At 35.6% G+C, this 9,614-nt stretch overlaps 1 non-coding gene across 1 annotated transcript; it reads left to right on the top strand.

Annotated features, from left to right (window-relative positions):
- The first annotated feature begins 329 nt into the window (after positions 1 to 329).
- On the top strand, positions 330 to 436 carry LOC141675471 (small nucleolar RNA R71). Its single transcript, XR_012556122.1, has one exon. It is a non-coding gene; the product is annotated as a small nucleolar RNA R71 (small nucleolar RNA).
- The last annotated feature ends 9,178 nt before the right edge of the window (positions 437 to 9,614 follow it).

Genomic DNA, 9,614 nt, shown 5'->3' with positions numbered 1-9,614 from the left:
GATCAGTTTCATGTGCACCAGCGCAAAGTTCACAGACACTATTGATTTGATTAACTCCATAATTAGCCAAAGTGTCCACCTTCATTGTCAAAGCCTTAAGTTGGGCAGCGATAGCAGTTGCTGCATCTAACTCCAGAATTCCTGCAACTTTTCCCCGAGTCAACCTCTGGGTAGGATTCTGGTACTCATTAGCAGCCATCAATTCAATAAGTTCATAAGCTTCATCATAGCTCTTAGCCCATAAGGCTCCTCCTGATGCTGCATCAAGTATGGGCCTAAAAGTAGGACCCAATCCATTGTAGAAACAGTTGATAATCATCCAATCAGGCATGCCATGGTGTGGGAACTTCCTTAGCATCTCCTTATATCGATCCCAAGCCTCACATAGAGATTCTCCAATTTGTTGCGCAAACTGGGTAAGAGCATTCCTGATTGATGTTGTCTTCGCCATGGGAAAGAATTTAGTGAGAAACTTTTGAGCAAGATCTTCCCAGGTTTCTATAGACCCTGCTGGTAGAGAGTGTAACCAGCACTTAGCTTTGTCCCTCAGAGAGAATGAAAAGAGCCGTAGCTTGATAGCATCTTCAGTCACACCATTGAACTTAAAAGTGTCACAGATTTCGATGAAATCCCTGATGTGCATGTTGGGATCTTCGATAGGAGAACCCCCAAACTTAACTGAGTTCTTTATCATCTAGATCGTGCTTGACTTGATCTCAAATGTGTTAGCCGCGATGGCTGGTCTAATGATGCTAGACTGAATGTCATTTATCTTAGGCTTAGAATGTAACGCCCTCCAAACCCGGGTCAGAAGTTTGGGGCCCACAACACATACACACCATATTTAAACCTGTTTATGAGTATAATAATATATGCAATGACCCTACTTACCACAATCAAGGATCGCAACAGTTTAAAGTATGTCCACAAGCCACAACCTTATTTATTACAAACGTACCAAATCCCAAATTTATTTATCTTACATTTAAAGTCAACCTTTATTACAAACTTTTAACCCACACTAGCCACACATCTTCTGCTAACTTATTTAACTTCAACCTGTAAACCTAGCTGGCACACTCGACTGGGGATCCTCACCATCAATAAATTCCTTTTTAACTGGATAAGAACATAAACAGATTCACAAGAGGGAGCTAACTAGCTCAGCAAGTCATAATGACAACACTGAGATACAATAATGATCAATTGAATTGATATAGAGGATCAAGTTTCCTGATAAATAATGATTAGAATTGGATATTCACTTCTATTTAAAAACCAAGGTTAGGCTGCTGATCAGTCACGCACTAACCCCGAGCAACGCTCCCAGCTTTGCTCTATATACTGGATCCAAGGCACTCATTGGCCTAATACGACCACGAATCTGGTCTGACCATGAATCTGGTCCATATTTAAAAATAATCCAATTCCATAATAACAACATGATAATAATGTAATTCAATAAACTGAATCATAAATAACATTTATCTTGAAGCATATGATGTTTCACAACACCAGAAAGGTATAACAAGGTCAACAAGAAGCTTGGCTTTCAATTCAAGAAAAGAATCAAAGTGTAAAAGAACAAGGGTGCAAAGGTTACAAGAAATGGTCATCTGTTATACAAGGCATAAAGGTTCAGCTGATAAACAATCTCATATCAAAGATCAGTATGTTATAGATATGTATTTGTGGAGTAGTATCGGATATGTACGGTTCGTATCCAAGAATTCAATAATCAAGGGTTTACAAGAAATCAGGCTCACGACTCAAGATCAATAAGAATCAGGGTTTAGGGTTAAGTACTTCAAAGTACTTGCAATATAGAATAGGAATTACTGGGAATAATTGTAACATAATGAAAAGAGTTCAAAAGTGTTCACAAGTATATTACAAGAAAGTTCAGGGACACTTGCCTTATCAATTCGCTTTCACTTCACTAACACTTGTCAATTGGTTCCCACTCACTAACCACTTGTTTTCCTTTTCTACGTCTCGCTTCCTCTGTTAGACATCACATATACTCATCAACACTATTTCTCAACTCATTCTTTTCGATACAAGCTTATATATACCCTTCGTTTCACCCAAAACCGACGTACGGATTAAAAGTTACAGCAGAAATAGTCAAACAATGCACAAACAATCATTTTATACAGTAATCAGGTCACATATAACACATAGCACGTAAGATATTCAGTCCAAATAATTTTTCAAAGAAGATTCGAGGTCAAAATGATTTTTCAGGTATTTAATACGAATTTTTGAACATTTTTCGGAATTAAAATTGGACTCCGAATCATTTTATAATTAAATAATAGGGTTCGAATACCCGAATCTGACATTAAAATAATTTTATTATAATTATCGAGCCTTGAAAATAATTTAAAATAATATTTTAAAGCTCGAAACTATTTTTCAAAATTTTTAAATCAATTTTAAATAATTAAATCCAATTATTAAATTAACTAAAATTAATTAATAATTAATTAAATTAATCAATCGATTAATATTAACTTAATTTATTAATTAAAATAATTACAAACTAATTAAAATTAATTAATAAAATAAATCAGATTTATTTTTGAATAGATAAATAATTAAAATAATTTTTCTGCATTTAAAATAATTAAATAAACAATTTTCTGATTTTTAAAATAATAAAAATATCATTTTTAAAATAAAGTAAACAGAAATCTAATTTCTGTTAGTTTTTAAAATCCCAGGGACTGAAATGAAAATATACAGAAAACTCAGTGGCCTAACTGTACTTTGGCAACGTCGCCGCCGCCGTCGCCGTCTCCGACCACCGCCGGCGAGTCGACCTGCCCAAAACTCGACCAGAAAGTGCAGATAAGCAGAGTTCAACAAGGCCAACTCGATTATGCAAACAGAATTTCCAAAAACTCCGTCGTTTGGCCGGAATAATCACGGGAAAAACCCGCCGCCGGCGACCTTCCCAAACTTCGTTCATGGCTTTCCCGGTTTCGTTTGTTAAATTCATTTATACCATTCGATTCCTTATCCTACGATCTATCTACTGATGCAAACAATTTAATCTAATAACCCGTAGTTAAGAAATGCCTAATTTTCAATTAAGAACATTCAAGAACATAAACCCTAGTTTACAATCCGAGAATCAAACTCAAATTTAATCATGTTATTGAACTCAGTTTTTGACATATAATATACCAAATTGACCAGAAAGAAAAGATCTACACGATTATGCCATCAAATCATATCAAAAACATCAAGAATTAAAATTCATAATTTAATCCATAATTAATTCGAATTTAAATAATTAAATCAGAAAAATACCTTGATTTCTGGGCAAAAACAAATGGTTGATTCAGAAAGAGAATTTCGAGAGCTTCGTTTTGATATATTGCACGCCCGAATCGGAGTTCGATAACGCCTTCGTTTATGCGATTGATTTTCAAGAATACAGTGTTTTAATAAAATTTTCTATGGTTTTCAGAGTTTTTACTGTTTGATTATGATTTTACGTGTGAAAATGAAATAAGAAAGGGCTATTTATATTTACAGAATATTATTACGTTCTGGATCGTGTTGGATCGATAAATACGTTTATTTTGGATAAACAATATCCTTTTTGGATAAACACTATCCTGTTTTGGATAAGCACTATCATGTTTTGGATAAGCACTATCCTGTTTTGGATACGCACTATCCTGTTTTGGATAAATATCATCCTATTTCGGATAATTATCAAAACCGGGCTTTTATAAAATGATTGTACGGAGATAATGTTATTGAAAAGGGTTAGCGTATCGAAAATATCGCATCGGGCCGCGCACGGGTCAAACCGTAATCCAGATCGAAAAAGTCAAAACATAAAAAATGTCCGGAATTACCAGATTAGGTTAGGATGGAGTTTTCGGAAGAGTTTCGGGTTGTAAAAACGTAAAAACAGTTGAGGTTGGATGATTCCCGGCTTTATAAAATAATTTTGTAAATATTCAGAAAATAGTTAATAAATTCATAAATCAATATAAAATCATATAATACTCCAAAAATTACCAGAAAAATACCTTAATTATCTATATTTTATTTTGGACATAATAAAATTAACATACCTAGACTTTACCATATATGAACATTCAAATAATATCACCAATCATCAAATAATTCACCAAAAATCACATAATATTCACATAATGATCATTTATTGATAAAAATAATTACACGTCATGTCCCGGATATTACATCCTCCCCCCTTAAAAGGATTCTGTCCTCAGAATCTTCTAAGTAAACAACTGAGGGTACTTTTCTTGCATATCACTTTCTAACTTCCAGGTTGATTCTTCAAACTTTGGGTTTCTCCACAATACTCTTACCAAATTCATAACTTTATTTCTCAATACCTTCTCTCTCTTTTCTAGAATCTCTATTGGATTCTCTACATACGATAAATCTGTCTGAAGTTCTATCGACTCATACTCAATTACATGCCTACAGTCTGGATTATACTTCTTAAGCATCGATACGTGGAAAATATTATGAATATGCTCCATGTGCGGGGGTAACGCCAATTCGTATGCTACCTTGCCGACACGTTTCAAAACTTCAAAAGGTCCAACGTATCTAGGACTCAACTTCCCCTTCTTTCCGAATCTCGAAAACCCTTTCCACGGTGACACTTTCAGTAACACTAAATTTCCTTCTTTGAATTCCATATCCTTTCTAAATTGGTCTACATATTTCCTTTGACGATCTTGTGCTGCAATTAGCCTTCTCTGAATAACCTCAACAACTTCCTTGGTCTGCTGTACCAACTCGGGTCCAAGTATCTTACGTTCTCCGACTTCGTCCCAATATACAGGTGATCGACATTTGCGTCCATAAAGTGCTTCATAGGGAGGCATTCCGATACTGGCATGATAACTGTTATTGTAAGCAAACTCCACTAAGGGCAAATGCTCATCCCAATTTCCTTTGAAATCAATGGCACACACACGTAACATATCTTCGATTGTTTGGATTGTTCTCTCGCTTTGGCCGTCCGTCTGTGGATGATAAGCCGTGCTCATTTTTAACTTAGTTCCCAAACATTCTTGGAAAATTCTCCAAAATCTCGAATTGAATCGTGGATCACGATCAGACACGATAGACACAGGGACTCCATGACGTATTACTATTTCCTTCAGATACATGTGAACCAACTTATCCAGTGAAAATCTTTCATTGATAGGCAAAAAATGCGCCGATTTGGTTAGTCTGTCCACTATAACCCAAATAGCATCATGATTCGCTTTTGTCCTTGGTAAGCCAACTATAAAATCCATAGCAATGTGCTCCCACTTCCACTCTGGAATCTCTAGTGGCTGTAATAATCCACTTGGTCTCTGGTGCTCCGCCTTAACTCTCTGACACGTGTAACATTTGTTAACCCATTCCGCAATTTCTCTCTTCATATCTAGCCACCAATAATTTATCTTTTAAATCTCTATACATCTTGGTACTTCCCGGATGAATGGAATACCTTGAGTTGTGAGCTTCTAGTAGAATTTCATTCTTTAATTCTGCCACTGGTGGTATCCAAATTCTTGATGAAAATCTGAGAATACCTTGATCGTCCTTCTGGGTGCATAACTCTTCTCCAACCAATCGATTGATATCCTGATCCATTATTTCCTCTTGGCACTTTCTTATCTTCTCTAAAAATTCTGGTTGAAAAGTAATATTGTACATCTTCGCTTCATCAGGTTTGCAAATTCTGACCTCCAAGTCCAACTTCTGAAATTCCTTATATAATTCTGCAGGTATCTTCAACATGTTCAGTCTTTCTTTTCTACTTAATGCATCTGCCACCACATTCGCTTTTCCTGGATGATAGTTAATCGTGCAATCATAATCTTTGATCAACTCCAACCATCTCTTTTGTCTCATGTTAAGCTCCTTTTGCGTGAATATGTACTTCATGCTCTTATGATCCGTATAAATCTCGCATCTTTCTCCATATAAATAGTGTCTCCAAATCTTTAAGGTGAAAACTATCGCTGCTAGTTCCAAGTCATGAGTAGGATACTTCTGCTCATGAGGTTTTAGTTGTCTTGACGCATACGCAATGACTTTATCATGCTGCATCAAAACACAACCTAATCCCTTATGAGAAACATCACTATAGATTACGAAATTCCATTGATCATCTGGAAGTGACAAAACAGGTGTTGTGATTAGCCTCTTTTTCAATTCTTAAAAACTTTATTCGCACTTCTCACTCCGTATAAACTTCTCATTTTTCCTTGTAAGCTTCCTCAAAGGCGTCGCAATCTTCGAAAAATCTTGAATAAATCATCGATAATATCCTGCCAGTCCTAAGAAACTTTTCACCTCTGTTGGTGGTTTTGGCCTTTCCCAATTCGTAATAGCTTCAATCTTCGCTGGGTCCACTTTGATCCCTTCATGACTTACCATGTGTCCTAAGAATTGAACTTCTTGGAATCAAAATTCACACTTTAAAAACTTTGCATATAACTTCTTCATTCTCAAAATTTCCAAAGCTGTCCTTAGATGCTCCGCGTGGTCTTCCGTTGACTTTGAGTAAATCAAAATATCATCAATAAACACAATAACAAACTTATCCAAATATTCCTTGAAAATTCTGTTCATCAAGTCCATAAATGCAGCTGGGGCATTGGTCAACCCAAAAGACATCACTAAGAATTCATAATGACCGTACCTTGTTCTGACAGCTGTCTTTGGTATATCTTCAGGTTTGATCTTTAATTGGTGATATCCGGATCTCAAATCAATCTTAGAGAAGTACTTAGCTCCTTTCAGCTGGTCAAACAAATCATCAATTCGAGGTAAGGGATACTTGTTCTTGATCATAAGCTTATTAAGTTCTCGATAGTCGATGCATAATCTCATGCTTCCGTCTTTTTCTTAACAAATAATACCGGAGCACCCCATGGGGATACACTGGGTCTAATCACTCCTTTCTCCAACAATTCTTGCAATTGTTTTGCCAATTCTTTCATTTCCACTGGCGCCATTCTGTAAGGGGCCTTAGATACTGGTTCCGTTCCAGGTGCCAAGTCGATTGTAAATTCGATTTCTCTATCTGGAGGAAGTCCTGATAATTCATCTAGAAATACATCTAGAAATTCATTTACCACTGGAATGTCTTTCAGTTTTGCTGGCTCCTGACTTTTATCTATCACATACGCAATAAAGTGCTCGCATCCTTGTCATAGTAACTTCTTAGCTTGAATTATCGTCAAGAACTTATTTGCTTGTCTCTGGCCTCTAAACGTCACCACTTTCTCGTCTGGCGTCTTCAGTATTACTTTCTTATTACGACAGTCTATCTGAGCATCGTGCTTAGATAGCCAATTCATTCCTAAAATAACGTCAAACTCTCCTAACTGTAATAACCCCAATTTTTGGAATCTTTGAAACACTGATGAATAGTGATTTTGCTGATTATGCTGATTAAGAAAACTTTTCATGTCACACTATGTAAGAGTTCTTTTATTAATATTCTGAGGTCTTATTAGTACTCTATATGGTATATAAGTGTATGTAAAGATCGTCAGAATCCAAATCCGAACACTTTGATTTTTCCTAAAAATCCACCAGATACCGAAAGAATTGAGTATAAGGTAACATGATTAAAAGGATTTAAATTCAAGGATTATAAGAGAGGATCATAAAAGGAATATAAATTATTAAGAAGGGTTTAGGGGAACCCAAGTAATAAGATCCCGGGTATGATCTCTCAAACGATAAACGAGAACGAAAGTTAAGCGAACTGTAAAACAAATAAGCGACCAAGAGACAAGCTTGTACAAGAAGCCAAGGATTGTGACATCATCAAACCACAAGGAAGAGACATGTGGCAAATGGATGACATAGGCATGGTGACATAAGCATGACAAATGGAGGGATTGGTTGGTTGATTTTAAGCCATTCATTTTTTACCATGGTAAAAGGATAATTAACAAAACAAAACAAAGCAACCAAGCCAAAACAAATCAAAAACACAAAATACAAGTTGACTTTCATTTCCTTCAAAAAGCTCTCGGCCAAAACCAGAGCAGAAACTTCAAACTACCATATCTCCTTCAATACTCACTCAAATAGTATGTTCTATAGCTCTTTGGAAAGGTATTGAGATGGCCTACAACTCTTGTTCACAGGTCTCGTCCAAATAAGGATGGTAAGACCCTCGTTTTGACAGTTCTTTCAATCTGACTTTTAGAAACTTCAAAACCTAACTTTGTGTTCTTGATTTCTTTGGAAAGATCAAGCTTGTAGGAGGTTAGATTAAGGCTCCCTAAGGCTTCCTAGCAACTTAACACCTACCAAGGAAGGTATCAACTTCAAACCCTAGCTTTGATTTTATGATTCCATTAAGTTTTATTGAAGCATTGTTAGTATTAAGGCTTGATCTTTGATTATAAGTAGTTTTTGGTGGATTTGTATTGGTTTTAAATATTGGATCTTTGATTGGTTGGATAAATTGGTAAAATTTGGAGTTGGGGACTGAGTTTGTAGTATGATGGTTGAATATTGTGGTATTGGTGGTTGTGAGTGAATTGATGATAATTTAGAGTGTTAATTAAATTGGAAATCGCGTAAACATAAACGTCATAATGCCCGATTTTCCTTAACTGTTCTGTTCTTGACATCAGGACCTGTGAACTCACTATTAGATTTTGACCATTTCCATGATTAGATAGTTCATGTTACGAGCTTCGTTTTGATACGTGGTTCGCTTGAATCCGATGTACGGTTTAGGAGAAACGACCGTTTTAAGTAACGGCGTTTCGCGATCGAACCATTACCCCTCGCCTTACTTTGAAACCTTGGTTAAGGTCCTTAAATGACTAATTGGAGTATGAATCAATTATTTAAAGTGGATTAGGCAGTTGGTAGGGTACTCGCAAAAAAATCGCCTTAAAATTCTTAATGGTTAATTTATTAAAAATGGTGGAGCCAAGGGTACTCGAACGACTTATGTGATTCGTTAAGCGTAGAAGTGACCATAAGAGAACGTTAAGGTTTAATTGGTTAAAGTCTAGTTTCTTAAGCGACCGGGGTTTAATTCTGACTTATGTTATTGTTCATAGGTTATCGGACCCACTCTAAGCTTAAGTCTATCCGGGAACACTCAGGGAAGTTTTCTACCCGTTATACTGTTGTTGTGATGTATATATGTATATGCATTATCTTGTGATAAGTGCATGATTGTTATTAGCAAATCTTGTAATATATTGGAGCATGCTGATATGGTATATATGCATGTCTGTTTCGTAATCTTGATATCTAATTGTTGATTCAATTGCTTATATGTTGCATAATACCTATGCTAGAGATAAGCAGTAGTTGCGTATACCCTTAGTATAGGGGACCCAAAGGTGAACATTTTCTAAAACCGGGAGTCGATGTTCCCGAGTATATTATATATATATATACTTATATATATATTGATATAGTTTTCAAAACTATTAATCGAATAAGTTTTATTCGATAACTTTATTTTATTTAATGAATATTAGTTGAATATTAATTCGAGGACTTATGACTCCGTTTATTTAAATTAATGAATATTAGTTGAATATTCATTCAAGGATTTATGACTCCGT

This window comes from Apium graveolens, chromosome 7, assembly GCF_009905375.1.
Source record: "Apium graveolens cultivar Ventura chromosome 7, ASM990537v1, whole genome shotgun sequence".
Lineage (NCBI taxonomy): Eukaryota > Viridiplantae > Streptophyta > Magnoliopsida > Apiales > Apiaceae > Apium > Apium graveolens.
The sequence above is the reverse complement of the archived record's forward strand: the minus strand, read 5'-3'. Positions and strand labels throughout refer to the sequence as shown.